This window comes from Saccopteryx leptura, chromosome 3 (assembly GCF_036850995.1).
Source record: "Saccopteryx leptura isolate mSacLep1 chromosome 3, mSacLep1_pri_phased_curated, whole genome shotgun sequence".
NCBI classification, from domain to species: domain Eukaryota; kingdom Metazoa; phylum Chordata; class Mammalia; order Chiroptera; family Emballonuridae; genus Saccopteryx; species Saccopteryx leptura.
This window is the reverse complement of record NC_089505.1, coordinates 139,914,550-139,932,886: the sequence shown is the minus strand read 5'-3', so window position 1 is coordinate 139,932,886 and position 18,337 is coordinate 139,914,550. Positions and strand designations below refer to the sequence as shown.

At 36.5% G+C, this 18,337-nt stretch overlaps 1 protein-coding gene across 1 annotated transcript in view; it reads right to left on the bottom strand.

The window, feature by feature from the left end:
* The window catches only part of PDE4B (phosphodiesterase 4B), a 523,623-nt gene that overhangs the window by 501,882 nt on the left and 3,404 nt on the right, over positions 1–18,337 (bottom strand). The gene's annotated exons all lie outside the window — the stretch shown is intronic.

The following is an 18,337-nucleotide window of genomic DNA, read 5'->3' as shown; positions in this document are numbered from 1 at the left end:
CTACTCTTACAGGGAATAATTGAAGTCCTACCATCAGGCCAAGGCCTCTCACCTGAAAGTCATTTTGTACCTACAAAAAACAGGTACAGTTCTTCCTACTATCCCTTCAAAATAGAGTTAGGAGAATCCAGGACTAGATGTTCTGAGGTTTAAACAAATAAACATTCACTGTCCCCCTCCATTCATATTTATATTGGTTCATACTGGAGTATATAACTTAAGTTTAAGGTCTAACAATGTTCTTTCATCAAATATTTGTTGCACACCTACGATAGTTTTACACTGTGCTATTTAAGAAGGATACAAGAACAAAAGGCACAATAAATGTTCTCACAGACCTTGTACTCTAGCAATTTATACTTATCTGATCCACACAATATTTTGATGAAAATCTGGGCCTAATAGGCCTGACAATTTTCAAGGATACCACTCTCCCCACTAAAATAATACCTAAGCATATTTTCTGTGCATGATTTATGGTTTTGGAATACTATTTATTTAAGATTACATAGAAACAATTCAGTAAAGAAAGAAAACAAACAACCTGGAATTCTCCAGAGTTTGAATTATTCTGCAATGTATTTAGTGTTTTACTGTTTAGTAACTGGTGCTATATTAAATACACTGTAGACCTAACACTTACTGTAGTTGATGTGTGTGCACGCGCACGTGCGCACACATGTTAGAAATAAAAGGCTGAAGTGAAAACAGAAAAATTAATTTTCCTTCTCAGAAAACTTAGACTGGTTAAGAAAACAGAATATACAAAGTCCTCCTAAAGAGATTTAGAAACAAATTAAAATCCAGAACTCAAAACTATAAATCAGTCTAGCTCCAAATATGCATATAAAGAAAGTACTAGGCCATGAATGGTTGGCTTAGTGGATAGAGCTTTGGCAAGCATGTAGATATCCCTGGTTCATTCTCTGGTCAGGGCACACATGAGAAGCAACCATCTGCTTTTCTGCCCCACCTTCTCCCCCTTTTATCTCTCTTTCCTTCTTGCAGCCAGTGGCCCAACTGGTCTGAGCATGAGCCTTAGGCACTGAGGATAGCTCGGTTGATTCAAGCATTGGCCCCAATGGGGGTTGCTAGGTGGATCCTAGTCAGGGCACATGCAGGAGTCTGTATCTCTGTCTCCCTCTCACTTAAAAAAGAAAAAGAAAGAGGTGGAAATCAGAGTAATGTCAGCATGAGAAATACTCCTGATCTCTCCCCTTGAAATTTCAACAAACTGAACAGCTATAATGCAGTGAAGGAACCCCAGCTGGGTTTGCAGGAATGCCAGAAAGATCTGTGCACCAAATGGATGTAAGGTGGGACAGGGTGAAAAGTGAAGCAGAAAATAAAATGCACTTGTGGTGGGCTTTGGAGAGGAGAGGAGACAAACCTGAAGTGACTGGGTATTTTTTCTCTGCTGGACTATGTGGAGTAGGGAAGCTTGGGCTCTCTGAATTTTGCCTGGGGGGCAGGGAAATGTAAACTTAGAGTGACTGGGTCTCCTTCTGCCAAGAAAAACAATGAGATAGAGGGGCAGAGGGGGAGATAAACCAAAGCAGCCAGAACATGGGGTTATGGCAAGTGTTCCATGGTCTGCCTGCAGCCTGCACTCAGCAGAGACAGGAAAAGCTAAAGTGCAGCTCCCCAACCTCCCAGATCCCACCTCTACCACCTCATGGTACTGAGAGTGGCAAAGACAAACCCTACAGCTAGCTCTTCAGAGCCAATCTATTTCCTGAAGAACAGAGGTGCTCTACATCTGGTCCTCAGATCCGTGGAAATATGGAAAAGAGCACCCAGAAGCCTGAGATCACCATAGCTAGAGCCATAAAGCCAGAAAACTGAAGCCTTAGAGCCAAAGCTATAAGGCCAAAGCCATAAGTTTGAAACTATAAACCCCTCACAACACTTCCCACCCACCAATGTGACTATGGCCCTGCCTACATCATTGCAACAACAACATCTCAGTGGAGGACAATCCAGTAACTTCACAGAACTAAAAGTTGTAATACAGATACACCTACTAGAATAAACCTCTTAAAACCAAGATTTATTTTTCCTTTTTTCTCTTTTTCCTTTTTATCTTCTTATTTTTTTCTCTTTTGAATTTAATCTTCTTTAAATTTTACATATTTATTCCTATTTTTTGTAGTGTTTTGTTTTTTATTTTTTTGTTTGCTGTTGATATTTTTCTGTGGTTTTTCTTTGTCATTTTTTCTTTAATTTTTATATTTTTTTATATCTTCTATTTTAATTTTTCATTTATTTAGGTTTTTTTCTAAGGGTTCTTAACAATACAACTTTCAATTGCCATCAAGAAAGAAGAAATTGAATATATGGCTACACCAGAAAGAGATATAGTTTAGAAAGAAAATGAAAAAGTTCCAGAAAAAAATCTCAAACACATGGAAACCTTGGAATTAAATGGTAGAGAATTCAAAATCTAAGTTTGGAAAATACTTTAAGAAATGTGAAAAGACACCAATAGCCAACTTAATGAGCTCAAAAACAAATTAATAAACAAAACAAATACTTCACCAAAGAGATGGAAGCTTTAAAAAAAAAAGAGATAAAAATTTCAATATATGAATTGAAGAATGACGTAGCAAGTTTGGCTAATAGAAGCTTAATATAGAAAAGAATCAGTGGCATCGACAACAGGCAATTAGAGATGTTACAGAGGGAAGAGAAGTGAGGCTCATGAATTAAAAAAAAAAGCTCTACAAGAATTGTCTAACTCCATCAGAAAGAGCAATAAAAGAATAATTGGTATATCAGAAGAAGAAGAGAAGGAGAAGGAAAGGAAAAGCCTATACAAATAATTGATGACAATTTTGCAAGCCTATGGAAAGAGTTAGAGCCTCGAATCCAAGAAGTAAACAGAACACCAAGTTATCACAACCCAAACAGACCTACTCCAAGGCACAACATAATAAAATTGTCAAAAATCAATGACAAAGAAAGTGTTTTCAAGGCAGCAAGGGATAAGAAGAACATACCATATAAAAGAAAGCCCATTAGGCTGTCATCAGACTTTTCAGCAGAAACTCTATAAACCAGAAGAGAGTGGACCCAAACATTCAAAATACTGAAGGAGAGAAATTACCAGCCAAGAACACTATATCCATCAAAGTCATCCTTCAGATATGAAGGACAAATAAAAACTTTTATAGGCATATGAAAGCTGAAGGAATTAATCACCAGAAAACCCCCACTGCAGGATATACTAAAGGGTATTCTTTTACCAAATATAAACAACTAAACAAATCAAAACTATATATAAAAGCTCCAACAAAGTCACAATAAAAAATATATATAATCTGTGAAAATCATAACATAAAAGGGGAGAAGATAAAGATCTGCAGTAACAAAGGAAGATGGAGTACAGAAGCACTCAGAAGACAAAGGACTCTTGTATATATGAACATTTTTCTCTTAATAACCTAATTGGAACCACCCACAAAAAAAGCCACCAGTGAAACACACAGCTTGAAAAAGAAAAGAAATGGGGGAAAGAAGTATGGAGTACCACCAAAAACAACTGACAGAAAAAAAAAGGAGAAGAACCAAACAAGACACATAGCTACCAAACAACAAAACATAAAATGGCTATAGGAAATCTTCAAGTGTCAATAATTACCCTAAATGTAAATGGATTGAACTCACCAATAAAGAGTCACAGAGTAGCAGATTGGATCAAAAACAAAAAAAAACAACCATATGCAGCCTTCAACAGACACATCTAAGCTGCAAGAACAAAAGTAGATTCAAAGTGAAAGGTTGGAAAACACTTTTCCAAGCAAATAATATCCAAATAAAAGCAGGTGTAGCCAACTCATATCTGACAATGCTGACCTCAAGACAACAAAGGTATCCATTGAAAGAAGTGGACATTTTATAATGATAAAGGGGACACTGTATCAAGAAGACATAACACTTCTTAATAAATATGCACCAAATCAGGGAGCACCAAAGTATATAAGACATCTACTAACCGATCTAAAAATAGAAGCAAAAACACAGTCATACTTGGAGATTTCAGCACACCATTTACAGCTTTAGATAGATCATCCAAAGAGAAAATCAATAAAGAAATATAGGCCTTAAACGAAACTCTGGACCAAATGGACATAATAGACATTTATAGAACATTTCATCTCTAAAGGTCAGATTATACATTCTTCTCTTGTGTGCATGGAACATTCTCAAAGATAGATCATATGTTGGGAAAAAAACTAACATCAACAAATTGAAGAAGATTGAAATAATACTAAGCTTGTTTTTTACCATAAGGCTTTGAAATTAGAATTCAACTGAAAAAAGGAAGAAAAGAAATCCACAAAAATGTAAAAATTAAACAACATACTTTGAAAAATTGACAGGGTAAAAAAAAATGAAAGCAGTGATCAAAAAATAAATACAAACAAAAGGAACAAAACAACACAACATTTCAAAATTTCTGGGATGGCCTGACCAGGCAGTGACACAGTGGATAGAGCATCAGACTGAGATGCAGAGGACCCAGGTTTGAAACACCAAGGTCGCTGGTTTGAGCGTGGGCTCACCAGCTTGAGCATGGGGTCGCTGGCTTGAGTATGGGATTATAGACATGACCCTATGGTCACTGGCTTGAGCCCAAAGGTTGCTGGCTTGAAGCCCAAGGTTACTGGCTTAAGCCCAAGGTTGCTGACCTGAGCAAGGGGTCACTCACTCTGCTGTAGCCCCCTGGTCAAGGCACAGATGAGAAAGCACTCAATGATCAATTAAAGTTCTGCAATGAAGATTAATGCTTCTCATCTCTCTCCTTTCTGTCTGTCTCTATCTGTCTCTCTTTCTCTCTCTCTGTCACAAACACAACTAAAAATTTCTGGGATTCAGCAAAAGCAGTAATAAGAGGGAAGTTTATATCATTACAGGCTTATATTAAGAAACAAGAGTGCCTGACCTGTGGTGGCGCAGTGCATAAAGCGTCAACCTGGAAATGCTGAGGTTGCCGGTTCAAAACCCTGGGCTTGCCTGGTCAAGGCACATAGGGGAGTTGATGCTTCCTGCTCCTCCCCACCCCCCTCTATAATGAATAAATAAAATCTTTAAAAAAAAAAAAGAAACAAGAGAGATTGCAAGTAAACAACCTAATGTCTCTTCTTCAGGAACTAGAAAGAGAAGAACAAATGTAATCCAAAGTCAGGAGAAAAAAGAAAATGGTAAAAATTAAAGCAGAATTAAATGAAATAAAGAACAACAAAAAAACTATAGATAAAATTAGTACAACAAAGATCTGGTTCTTGGAAAGATCAATAAAATTGACAAACCCCTGGCTAGACTCACTAAAAAAAAAAGAGAGAGGGAGAGAGAGAAATCTCTTATAAACAAAATCCAAAATAAGAGAGGAGAAATTACCACAGACATCATAGATATATAAATAATCATAGTAAAATACTATGAAAGATTATATGCCACCAAATTAAGCAACCTAGAAGAAATGGATAAATTCCTAGAACTTTACAATCTTCCTAGACTGTGTCAAACAGAAGTGGAAAACCTAAAGAGATCTATAAACAAGGAGAGAATAGAAACAACTACCAAAAGTCTTCCCAAAAACAAAGTCCAGGACCAGTTAGTTACATTGGTTAATTCTACCAAACATTCAAAGAAGATCTGGTATCTAGCCTTCTCAAAGTCTTCCAAAAAATAGAAGAAGAAGAAATAATCCCTAAAACATTTTAAGTGGCCAACATAACCCTCATACAAAAACTTGGTTAGGCAAACACAAAATAATAAAACTACAGACCAGTATCTCTAATAAATACAGATGCAAAAATACTAAACAAAACACCAGCAAATCAAATACAACAAACACATTTTAAAAAATTACACACCACTATCAAATGGGATTCATTACAGGAGCACAAGGATGGTTCAACATATGGAAATCAATTAGCATAATACACATAAACAAAACAAAGAAGAAAAATTATGTGAGCCTATCAATAAATGCAGAAAAGACATTCAATAAGACACAACATATCTTAATGTTTAAAACACTCAATAAAATCAAAATAGAATGAAAGTACCTCAACATTATAAAGGCCATATATGACAAATCATCAACTAATATACTAAATAGGGAAAAAATGAAGGCATTTCTTCTAAAATCATGAACAAGACAAGGTTTCCCACTCTCTCCACTCTTATTCAACACAATTCTGGAAGTTTTAGCCAGAGCAATCAATCAGGCAAGAGAAAAAAATAAAAGGAATCCATATCAGGGAAAAAAAGTAAAGTTATCACTTTTTGCAGATGACATGATTCTCTATATAGAAAACCCCTAAGACACCACCAAAAATCTCTTAAAACAATAAGCCAATACAGTAAATTTGCAGGATACAAAATCAATAAAAAAAATCCACTGCTTTTCTATATGCCAATGATGAAACTTCAAAAAATGAACTCAAAAAACAATTATTTTTACAACTGCAAAAATAAATAAATTTCTAGGAATAAACTTAACAAAGAATATGAAGAAACTATATACTGAAAATTATAAAGTGTATTGAAAAAAATTGAAAAAGACACAATGAAATAGAAAAATATTCCATATTCATGGATTGGAAGAATCAACTGGTTAAAATGGCCATATTACCCAAAGCAATATACAAATCTAATACAATCCCATCAAAATCCCAATATTGGCTTTTAAGGAAATAGAACAAAAAATCAACAGTTTGTATAGAACCATAAAAAGAAACCTGAATAGCCAAAGCAATCCTGAGGGAAAAGAATGAAGCCAGAGATATCACACTACCTGACTTCAAATAATACTATAGAGCTATGATAATCAAGAGCATGGTAGTATTGGTAGAAAAACAGACATAAGACCAATGGAACAGAATTGAGATCCCAGAGATAAAATCACATGTATGTGGACAAATCATCTTCAACAAAGGAGCCATAAATATATAATGGAGAAATAAAAGCCCATTCAATAAATAGTCTCAGAAAAGTGGAAAGACACATGCAAAAGAACAAAACTTGACTACTGTTTGTCTCCCTGCACAAAAGTTAATTCAAAATGGATCAAATAATCAAATACCTACATATAAGATCTGAAACAATAAATTACATAGAAGAAAACATAGGTACTGTGCTCATGGACCTTGGCTGTAAAGAACAATTCATGAATTTGACCCCAAAGGCAAGGAAAGTTAAGGCAAAAATAAATGAATGGGACTATATCAAATTAAAAATCTTCTGCACAGCAAAATAAACTGACAACAGAACAAATAGGCAGCCAATAAATAGGAGATGATATTTTCAAACAACAGCTCTGATAAGGGGTTTATATAGAAAATATATAAAGAACTCACAAAGCTCAGCAACAAATAAGTAAACAATCCAATTAAAAATTGGGGAGAAGATCTGAACAGATGCTCTTCTAAGAGGACCTACAAATAGCCAACAGATGTATGAAAAGATGCTCATCTTCACTAGCTATTCAAGAAATACAAATCAAACTACAATGAGATACCAACCACCTTTACACCTGTTAGATCAGCTATTATCAACAAGACAAGTAATAACAAATGTTGGAGACACTGTGGAGAAAAAGGAACCCTCATTCACTGCTGGTGGGAATGCAAAGTAGTACAAACATTATAGAAGAAAGTATAATGGTTCCTCAAAAACTTAAGAATAGAGGGAAGAGAAAATGGTGATGGAGTAGGTGGATGTTACAACTTCCACCTCCCAGAACCAAAGTGAATTACAACTTAGGAACAATCATTTTGAAAAACCAACTTTAGACTAATTTAAGAGGAATCTATAACCAAACATCACTGAATAAACCGCACTGAGACTGGCAGGAAGGGCAGAGATGCGGAAAGGGCTGCCCTGCTCCCAGGAGTGAGAAGCAGTTCAGAGGGTCTCTCATGGTGGGGTGGGTTGCCTGGAGAGTTGTGGGTCCTCAGCCCCAGGACCAGAACCCCAGTCTGGAGCCCCAGAGACTAGAGGAGGCTTACGGACATTATTGAGCTGAAAGAAGAACTGGGTTACTGCTTGCGAGAGGGATATAGAACTCTGAGACCCAAGCTCCATCTTAAAGGGACCGTGCAGAAAACCTTGTTCACAGCCACTTACCCAGGGTTCCGGGAGTGGGGAGCACTGACAGGACTAAAGTTGTGAGAAGAGAATGTAGTCTTGGGGGCACAGGGAGAGACTATGGAGAACATCGTACTGGGTCACTCCCCAAACCTATAGTGGCCATATTTCCTGGGAGAAACAACACCAGCAAAGGGAAGCAATTACCCGACCCACCAGAGGCTCTCCTGCTGCAGTCAGTGCAAAGAGTTGCTTAGAAGCAGGGGGTGCATCAGGGACAGAAGTTTTGAGTGCTGAGGTCTAGGCTACACTGCCCCTCAAACTGCTGAGTACCCTCCAAAGGACAGGATGGTCCAGTTATGGTGCTGGCCATGGCACTTGGCCCCCATGGCGACAGGGGACAGAGCCTGGTGAGGTGGGACATTCCATGTGCCCACAAGGGGTGGAGCCCAGTGAGGCGAGGGGTCCCCAGCGCCAATGGAGGTTGGGGCTCAGTGAGACATCCTGAGTGCCAGCAGGGGGTGCAGCCCAGGGAGGGGACTCGTGCACCCACAGGGCAGCCTGACGTTTGGCCCTTGAGCCCACGCACCCAGTAGTGCCAGTGCCCAAGTGCCCAAGGAGGTGGTGGCAGCAGGCCTGAGGAAAGACTACATCTCTGGAATAGAGAGGACACAAACACTAGCCAAGAGTAGATAAAAGCCAGCCTACAAGTACAGAGGATATTTACAACACCATCTGGGCCCAGCAAAGGAAGCCACAAATTTTGGATTGTCTGTAGCTCCAAGAAGGTTGCTAAGGGACAGTCAAAAGCAGTGAGCCCCACTGGTCTGTGCCAGGTTCCAGCCAGAGAGGTCCAGGGATAGTACATCCAGTGGCCTGATACAGAGAGCATCAGTTAAGGACCTAACAACCTTAGTTAGAGTGGTATCTTAAGGAAGGGCTCCTCACACCTGACCCAACTAAGGCATAGAAAACGCTGACACAAATAGCAAAAAGAGCAGTAGCAGCAGACAAATAGCTCACAGTGGATTACAAAAAACAGCTGAGGCCAACCCAAGAGATCTAGACACAACACAACTGAAAGCTGGAGGAAGACAACACCAACCCTACACAAACAACACATCCAAAGGAGCAGTCTATACAGAGACAAAATGGAAAGACAGAGAAATGTAATCTAAATGAATCAATAAGAGAAATCCCCAGAAAAAGAACTGAATGAGATGGAAATAACCAAAACACCAGATGCAGAGTTTAGAATAATGATTATTAGAATGCTCAAGGATCTTAGAGCAGCAATAGATGGACAAAATGAGCACTTAAGCAAAGAAATAGCAAGCATCAAAAAGAACATTGAAATCATAAAAAGGAATCAGACAGAAATGACAAATACAATATCAGAAATGAAGACTACACTAGAAGGAATTAAAAGCAGGCTGGAGTAAGCAGAAGATCAAATCAGCTATTTAGAGGACAAAATAAAAGCATGGAAGCAGAACAGCAAAAAAAAAAAATAGGGCTCAAAAAGTCTGAGGAAACTCTAAGAGAGCTCTGTAACAACATGAAGAGAAACAACATCCACACCATAGGGGTCCCATTAAAGAGGAACCCAAAGAGACCTACACTAAGGCACATCATAATTAAAATACCAAAGTTAAGAGATAAAGAAAGAATACTAAAAGCTGCAAGAGTAAAACAGTCAATTGCCTACAAAGGAATCGCCATAAGGATGACATCTGACTTTTCAACAGAAACACTTAAGGCCAGAAGGGAATGGCAAAAAATATTCAAAGTAATGCAGAACTAGAGCCTACAACCAAGACTTCTTTATCCAACAAGGCTAGCATTTAAAATTGAAGGAGGAAAAAAAAGCTTCTCAGACAAAAAAAAACAAAAAAAAAAACCCCTCAAGGAATTAATTACTACCAAACCAATGCTGCAAGAAATGTTAAGGGGCCTGTTGTAAACAGAAGAAAAAAAAATGTAGTAAAAGAAGAATGTAGATTTAAAGAATAAAATGGCAATAAACAACCACATATCACTAATAACCTTAAATATAAATGGACTAAATCCGGGGTCCCCAAACTGCAGCCCGCGGGCCACATGCAGCCCCCTGAGGCCATTTATCTGGCCCCCACTGCGCTTCCGGAAGGGGCACCTCTTTCATTGGTGATCAGTTAGAGGAGCGCCTGGAGTACTGTATGTGGTGGCACCGCAAAGCGGGGTGTCACTCACGTACAGTACTACTTCCATTTTGTTTTTTTACTTTAAAATAAGATATGTGCAGTGTGCATAGGGACTTGTTCATAGTTTTTTTTATATAGTTCAGCCCTCCAACGGTCTAAGGGACAGTGAACTGGTCCCCTGTGTAAAAAGTTTGGGAACCCCTGGATTAAATGCTCCAAACAAAAGACATAGGGTAGCTGCGTGGATAAAAAAACAGGATCCGTACATATGTTATCTACAAGAGACCCACCTCAAAACAAAAGATACACATAGACTGAAAGTAAAGGGCTAGAAAAAAATATTTCATGCAAATGGAAATTTTTAAAAAAGCAGGGGTAGCAATACTTATATCTGACAGACTTTCAAACAAAGGCTATAGTAAGGGATAAAGAAGGTCACTACATAATGATAAAAAGAGCAATCCAACAGGAAGATATAACTATTATAAATATCTATACACCTAACATAGGAGCACTTAAATATATAAAGCAAATTTTGATGGACATAAAGGGCGAGATCAACAGCAATACTATAATAGTAGGATATTTCAATACCCCACTAACATCAATGGATAGATCCTCAAGAAAGAAAATTAACAAAGAATAGCAGCCTTAAAGCACACACTGATCTAATTGGATTTAATAGATATCTTCAGAACATTTCACCCTAAAGTAGCAGAATATACATTTTTTCAAGTGCTCATGATACATTTTCTAGGATAGACCACATGTTAGGACACAAAACGAGTCTAAATAAATTTAAGAAGATTAAAATCATATTAAGTATCTTCTCTGATCACAATGGCATAAAACTAGATATCAACTATACAATAGAAAAACTGAGAAACATTCAAACACTTGGAGGCTAAATAGCATATTATTAAATAAAGAATGGGTTAACAATGAGATCAAGGAAGAAATTAAAAATTCCCTTGAAACAAAGGAAAATGAACATACAATTCAAAATTTATGGGACACAGCAGAAGCAGTTCTGAGAGGGAAGTTCATAGCATTACAGGCATACCTGAAGAAGAAAGAAAAAGCTCAAATAAACAACTTAATCCTGCAACTAAAAGAACTAGAAAAATAACAGCCAGTAAAGTCCAGAGGAAGTAGAAGGAAGGAAATAATAAAGATCAGAGCAGAAATAAATTACATAGAAGCTTAAAAAAAATACAGATCAATGAAACCAAGAGCTGGTTCTTTGAAAAGGTAAACAAGATTGATGAACCTTTAACCAGACTCATCAAAGAGAGAGAGAGAGACAGGACTCAAATAAGTAAAATATAAAATGAGAGTGGAGAAGTAAAAACTGATACAGCAGAAATACAAAGAATTGTAAGAAAATACTATGAAGAACTGTATACCAAAATATTAGACAACCTAGGTAAAATGGCAAATTCCTTGAAACATATAATCTTTCAAAAATCAATCTGGAAGAATCAGAAAACCTAAACAGACCAATTACAACAAATGAGATTGAAACAGTTATCAAAAAAATCCCAACAAACAAAAGTCTTGGGCCAGATAGCTCCACAGGCAAATTCTACCTAATATTCAAAGAATAACGAACTCTTATCCCTCTCAAGCTATTTCAAAAAAGTCAAAAGGAGGGAAGACTTCCAAGCTCCTTTTATGAGGTGAGCATAATCCTCATTCCAAAACCAGGCAGACAATACAAAGAAGAAAAACTACAGGCAATATCCCTGATGAATTTAGATGCTAAAAGTCTCAACAAAATATTAGCAAACCGGATCTAGCAATACAAGAAAAAAATCATACATCATGATCAAGTGGGATTTATTCTAGAGAGGTAAAGCTGGTACAATATTCACAAATCAATCAATGTAATTCATCATATAAACAAAAGGAAGGAGAAAAATCACATGATTATATCAATAGATGCAGAAAAAGCATTTGATAAAATCCAGCACCCATTTATGATCAAAACTTTTCGCAAAGTAGAATTAAAGAGAACATACCTCAACATGATAAAGGCCATCTATGACAAACCCACAACCAACATCATACTCAATGGGCAAAAATTAAAGCAATCGCCTTAAGATCAGGAACAAGGCAGGGGTGCCCCCTTTCTCCACTCTTATTCAACATAGTTCTGGAAGTCCTAGCCACAGCAATCAGACAAGAAGTAAAAGACATCTAAATTGGAAAAGAAGAAGTAAAATTATCATTTGCTGATGATAGATAATATGATACTGTACATAGAAAACCCTAAAGTATCAGTCAAAAAACTACTGGACTTGATAAATGAGTACAGCACAGTGGCAGGATATAAAATTAATATTCAGAAATCAGAGGCATTTTTATATACCAACAATGAATTGTCTGAAAGAGAAATTAAGAAAACAATCCCCTTCACTATTGCAACCAAAAAAATAAAGTACCTAGGAGTAAATTTAACCAAGAAGGTTAAAGACTTGTACTCAGGAAATTATAAAACATTGATAAAGGAAATCAAGGAAGATACAAACAAGTGGAAGTATATACCGTGTTCATGGATAGAAAGAATAAATATCATTAAAATGTCTATATTACCCAAAGCAATTTATAAATTCAATGCAATTGCTATTAACATATCAATGGCATACTTCAAAGATATAGAAAGAATACTCCAAAAACTTATATGGAACCAAAAAAGAATACGAATATCCTCACCAATCTTGAAAAAGAAGAATAAAGTTGGTGGTATCACACTTCCTGATATCAAGCTATACTACAAGGCCACTGTACTCAAAACAGCTTGGTATTGACATAAGAAGAGGCATATAGATCAATGGAACAGAACAGAGAACCCAGAAATAAACCCACACCTTTATGGACAATTGATATTTGACAAAGGAGGTACGAGCATACAATGGAGTAAAGACAGTCTCTTTAACAAATGGTGTTGGGAAAATTGGACAACTAGCTGCAAAGAAATGAAACTAGACCACCAACTTACACCATTCATAAAAATAAACTCAAAATGGATAAAAGACTTAAATGTAAGTTGTGAAACCATAAGCATCTTGAAAGAAAACATAGGCAGTAAGCTCTCCAACATCTCTCGCAGCAATATATTTGCTCATTTATCTCCACAGGCAAGTGAAATAAAGGACAGGATGAACAGGTGGGACTATATCAAACTAAAAAGCTTTTGCACAGCTAAAGACAATATGAACAAAATAAAAAAACATACCACACAATGGAAGAACATATTTGACTATATGTCTGATAAGTGTTTAATAACCAAAATTTATAAAGAACTTGTAAAACTCAACACCAGGAAGATAAACAATCCAATCAAAAAATGGGCAAAAGAAATGAATAGACATTTCTCTAAAGAGGACATACTGATGGCTAATAGGTAGATGAAAAAATGTTCAACATCACTAATCATTATAGAAATGCAAATTAAAATGACAATGAAATATCATCTCACACCTGTCAGAATGCCACTCATTAACAAAACAACACAGAATAAGTGCTGGCGAGGATGTGGGGAAAAGGGAACCCTCCTGCACTGCTGGTGGGAATGCAGACTGGTGCAGCTATTGTGGAAAACAGAATGGAGATTCCTCAGAAAATTAAAAATGGAACTGCCTTTTGACCCTGCCATCCCACTTTTAGAAATATATGCTAAGAGTACCAAATCACTGATTCAAAAGAAGAAATGCACCCCCATGTTTATTGCAGCATTGTTTACAATAGCCAAGATCTGGAAATAGCCCAAGTGTCCATCAGTGAACAAGTGAATTAAAAAGCTGTGGTACATATACACAATGGAATGTTACACAGCCATGAAAAAGAAAAAAATCTTACCTTTTGCAACAACATGGATGGACTTGAAAACTACTATGCTAAGTGAAATATGTCGGGCAAAGAAAGAAAAATATCATATGACCTCACTCATTTGAAGAATCTAATGAACAATGTGAACTGAGGAGCAGAATAGAGGCAGAGGCGGAATCAAAGGGACCAGAGAGAAAGGGGATGAAATGATGGGAACAGAGAAGAGAAAGATATTAGTGAAATTATATATACATAATGCAGCATTATAGAGAGCAGAAAAGCAAATCCTGGAGGGAAGGGGGTACAGCATTGGTGGGAGGTGGGCAAGGGGATGTCAAAGGGAACAGGGGGGTGGCGGGAGGAGATATATTCAGTGGAACGCTTGAATCTATGTAAATAGAATAAATTAAAATCAATAAAACTTTAAAAAATAATTAAGAATAGAATTACTATATGACCCAGCAGTCCCTCTACTTGGTATCTCCCCTCCAAAACTCAAAAACATTGGTATGTAAAGACACATACATTGCATGCTCATTAAAGCATTATTCACAGTGGCCAAGACATGGAAACAACCCAAGTGTTCCTCGGTAGAGTATTAGACAAAGAAGATGTGATACATATACACAATGGAATACTACTCAGCCATAAGAAATGATGACATAGTGACATTTACGACAACATGAATGAAACTTGAGAATGTTATACTGAATGAAATAAGTAAATCAGAAAAAGCTAAAAACTTGTATGATTTCACACATAGGTGGTATATAAAACTGAGAGTCGTGGACATAGATAAAAGTGCAGTGGTTACCAGAGGGAAGGGAGTGTGGGGGAAAGGAATTGGAAGGGGGTGGAGGAAAGGGTATAAAGAGGGATAAATTTAAGGTAACAGAAAATGATGTGACTTTGGGTGATGGGTATTCAACATAATAAACAGTTTAAATGCTTTAGAAATGTTTACCTTAAACCTTTGTACTCTTATTGATCATGTCACTATGTTAAAGGTAATTTTCTAAATAAAATTTAAAAATTAAAAAAGGAAGGAAGGAAGGAAGGAAGGAAGGAAGGAAGGAAGGAAGGAAGGAAGGAAAGAAGGAAGGAAGGAAGGAAAGAAGGAAGGAAGGAAGGAAAAGGAAGGAAGGAAGGAAGGAAGGAAGGAAGGAAGGAAAAGGAAGGAAGGAAGGAAGGAAGGAAGGAAGGAAGGAAGGAAGGAAGGAAGGAAGGAAGGGGAAGGAAGGAAGGAAGGAAGGAAGGAAGGAAGGAAGGAAGGAAGGAAGGAAGGAAGGAAGGAAAAGAGAAAGAAAGAAAAGAAAGAAGGGAGGGAGGGAGGAAAGAAAGAAAAGAAAGAAAGAAAGAAAGAAAGAAAGAAAGAAAGAAAGAAAGAAAGAAAGAAAGAAAGAAAGAAGAAAGAAAGAAAGAAAGAAAGAAAGAAATAAAGAAAGAAAGAAAAGAAAAGAAAAGAAAAAAGAAAAGAAAAGAAAGAAAAGGAGGGGAAAAAAAAGAAAGTACTATCTGGAGAGCACAGTCTTGAGAATATATTGTACCTCCTATGCAAAAAATACTGTACCAGAGATCAGAGAAAGGTACAGGGGATCCTCAGGTTACCATAGTCTCAACATACATTTTGAGTTTATGATGCTCACACCCATAAATACTTTAAAAAATTGAGACATGAGGGTTTCAGCTTACACCATAGTGTCAGATATATCTACAAACTGTGAGGGTTTGGTTGCACACAGCAAAAGAATACATAGTATTTTTTATCTTTGGCTTAGTTGTGTTTTTATGTTCTAGATTATGATTTTACAACTGTGTTAAGTAAGTGACTTAGTCTAGGGTGTGCTTCAATTTACACCAAAATTCAGGTTACGTCACTGTGTAGGAATAAACCTGTGTCATAACGTTAAACACTAAAATGTTGAATATTTTTTCTCTTTTGGAAAATGAAAATATTATCAATTAGGTTTAATAGCAATAAATGAACTAACTGGATACTTTTTTGATACATGTTATTTGAAAAGTAACAAAGTCACACCTGCCATAAAATATCTTCTGCACTGACTTGCTAACAGGCTGGAATTTACAGACTCAAAGTCATTCCTTGAGTTAAAAATATGTTTCAAAAGACCTAGTTAACTTGAAAATACATTACCACAAAAGAACATAATGAAAAAAGGTTTTTTGAAATTAAGATAAGTACCGGAAACATTAACATTGTTTTACAAACTCTAATTAACCCATGTGTAGTGATTCATAATTACCCGAAGCTCTCTAATTTATACAGTACTAACATACTCTAATTCCATCAATTCTCAGTTACTGAACTTGTGACCTTAGACCTATTTTCTTACTGTAATGAAGAAGGCTGTCTCTATAACACTCATCAGATCAAAGATTTTGGGGAAAAGGAAATTCATTTGATTGTTAACGTTTGGAAATTACAAATTTCAAAATATATCACACTGCCCAAAATTAATAATCCCAAGGGAAACACCCAGCTTTTGATCATCTTCATGTTCTTAGATAATCTTTGTTAAAAATCAATATTTTTGCCACTGTAATTCCAAAAGGTTATCATAGAAGAAGAGCTAACACGAATCTCTGCACTTCAGTAGGAAGTGATTGCAAGGAGAAAGAAGGGGACACCAAAGGGCTTCATTGTCGCATCCCTCTAGCAAAGCTTGGGATGTAATGTTGGGACCCCTGAAGGGTCCAGACAAAGCATGTAGATGTCTTAGCAGTCTAGGCTTTGTTGTTGCTATTGTTGTTTTGTTTTGACTTTTTTTTTAGTATATTTCATTCATTTTTGGAGCTTGCTTTAATTTTTAAATTCTCATTATTAAACGCATGGTAAGAATATGAGATTAGGTATTTCCAAGGACTTCTACTGTGTTTATGTGCACATTCAATTTAGATAATAGGCCAGAGTTTTTCAAACTGTTGAAACTAGAAATGGAAATTATTGGCAACATTTAATGATACTTAGGGCTCTCATCAAGACTAAATGTTCCATGAGACAATAATAAAGGTAATTTTGTCTTTGGGAAAAAAAAATGTGGTTTTATCATAGGAAATCACCACCAATTATGATGAGTTTTCTTAGAGGTAAGTTATGTATATAATCAGTCTCTCTCTGTCTATCCCTCCCATTCACCCCCTCCCCATTACTTTTACAAATATGTCATAAGGTTTTTGGTTTTGTCTTTTTTTTTAACCTATTTCCCCTTTTTTAACTGCTCCCCAAACCAGCTACTTCACTTCTGAATGACTCTGTAACCCCTTTAGTCAGTTAATTGCCCATTTTTCGTACTTGAATAGGACTTAACTTACCTCACCTCTAGAACTTAGTGCTCAAATGTGGAGTACTAAATGCATACTATTCTGATGTCATTCATCATCTAAAGTCTCCTAGTAAAGTTATTTGTGTACTGTAAGTGTATGAAGGCAGCAGTCACAGTTATTCCTTTATGCATTCCCAACAGAGCTAGACACAGTAATCTGGAATCAGTAAAGGCCTTTGTACATGCTGTTCCCTTTACCAGAAATGTTCTTCCCCAGATCTTCACAGGGCTCATTCCTCCACTGCCTGTTTGTCCTCTCTGTCCCTATGACAGCTTCTCATGTTACCCTCCCATAAACACCCTACTCTCACCATCCTGTCATTCCTTGTCCCTGTCCAAGTTCATTTTTCTGTATGGTTCTTACCATAGCTAGGATTGTTGTATAATTTACTTACTTATTTCTGCCCTCTCCTCTGGAACATAAGCTCCAAAGGAAGAAGGACTCTCTGCTATTTATTGCTGAATCTCTAGAACCTCACCAGTGTTTGGCCTGTAATAGGTGCTAAATTAATATCAGGTAAATATTTAAGTCACTAAATAAAAGTTTGATGAGTTAAAATAAATGTGAATATAATAAAACATCCCTTACTCAAGGGTAAAACTTATTTTAAGAGTGTGGTATGTAAAATGTAAAATCTGCCAAGTTCCTCTTGTTTGGAGGGAATAGACGTGTGTGTAACATTTAGTGTGACCTTTTGCATTGTTCTCAAAGGGTTGAAGAGTGCAGTGAAATATAGGTCATAATTGTCCATGAGAAATAAAGTGCAAGCCATAAATGGGAGCCAAATGTGTAATTTTAAATTTCCTAGCAGTCACATTAAAAAAAAAAACAGGTGAAATTACTTGTAATAGATATTTTCTTAGCCTAGAATAAACAAAATA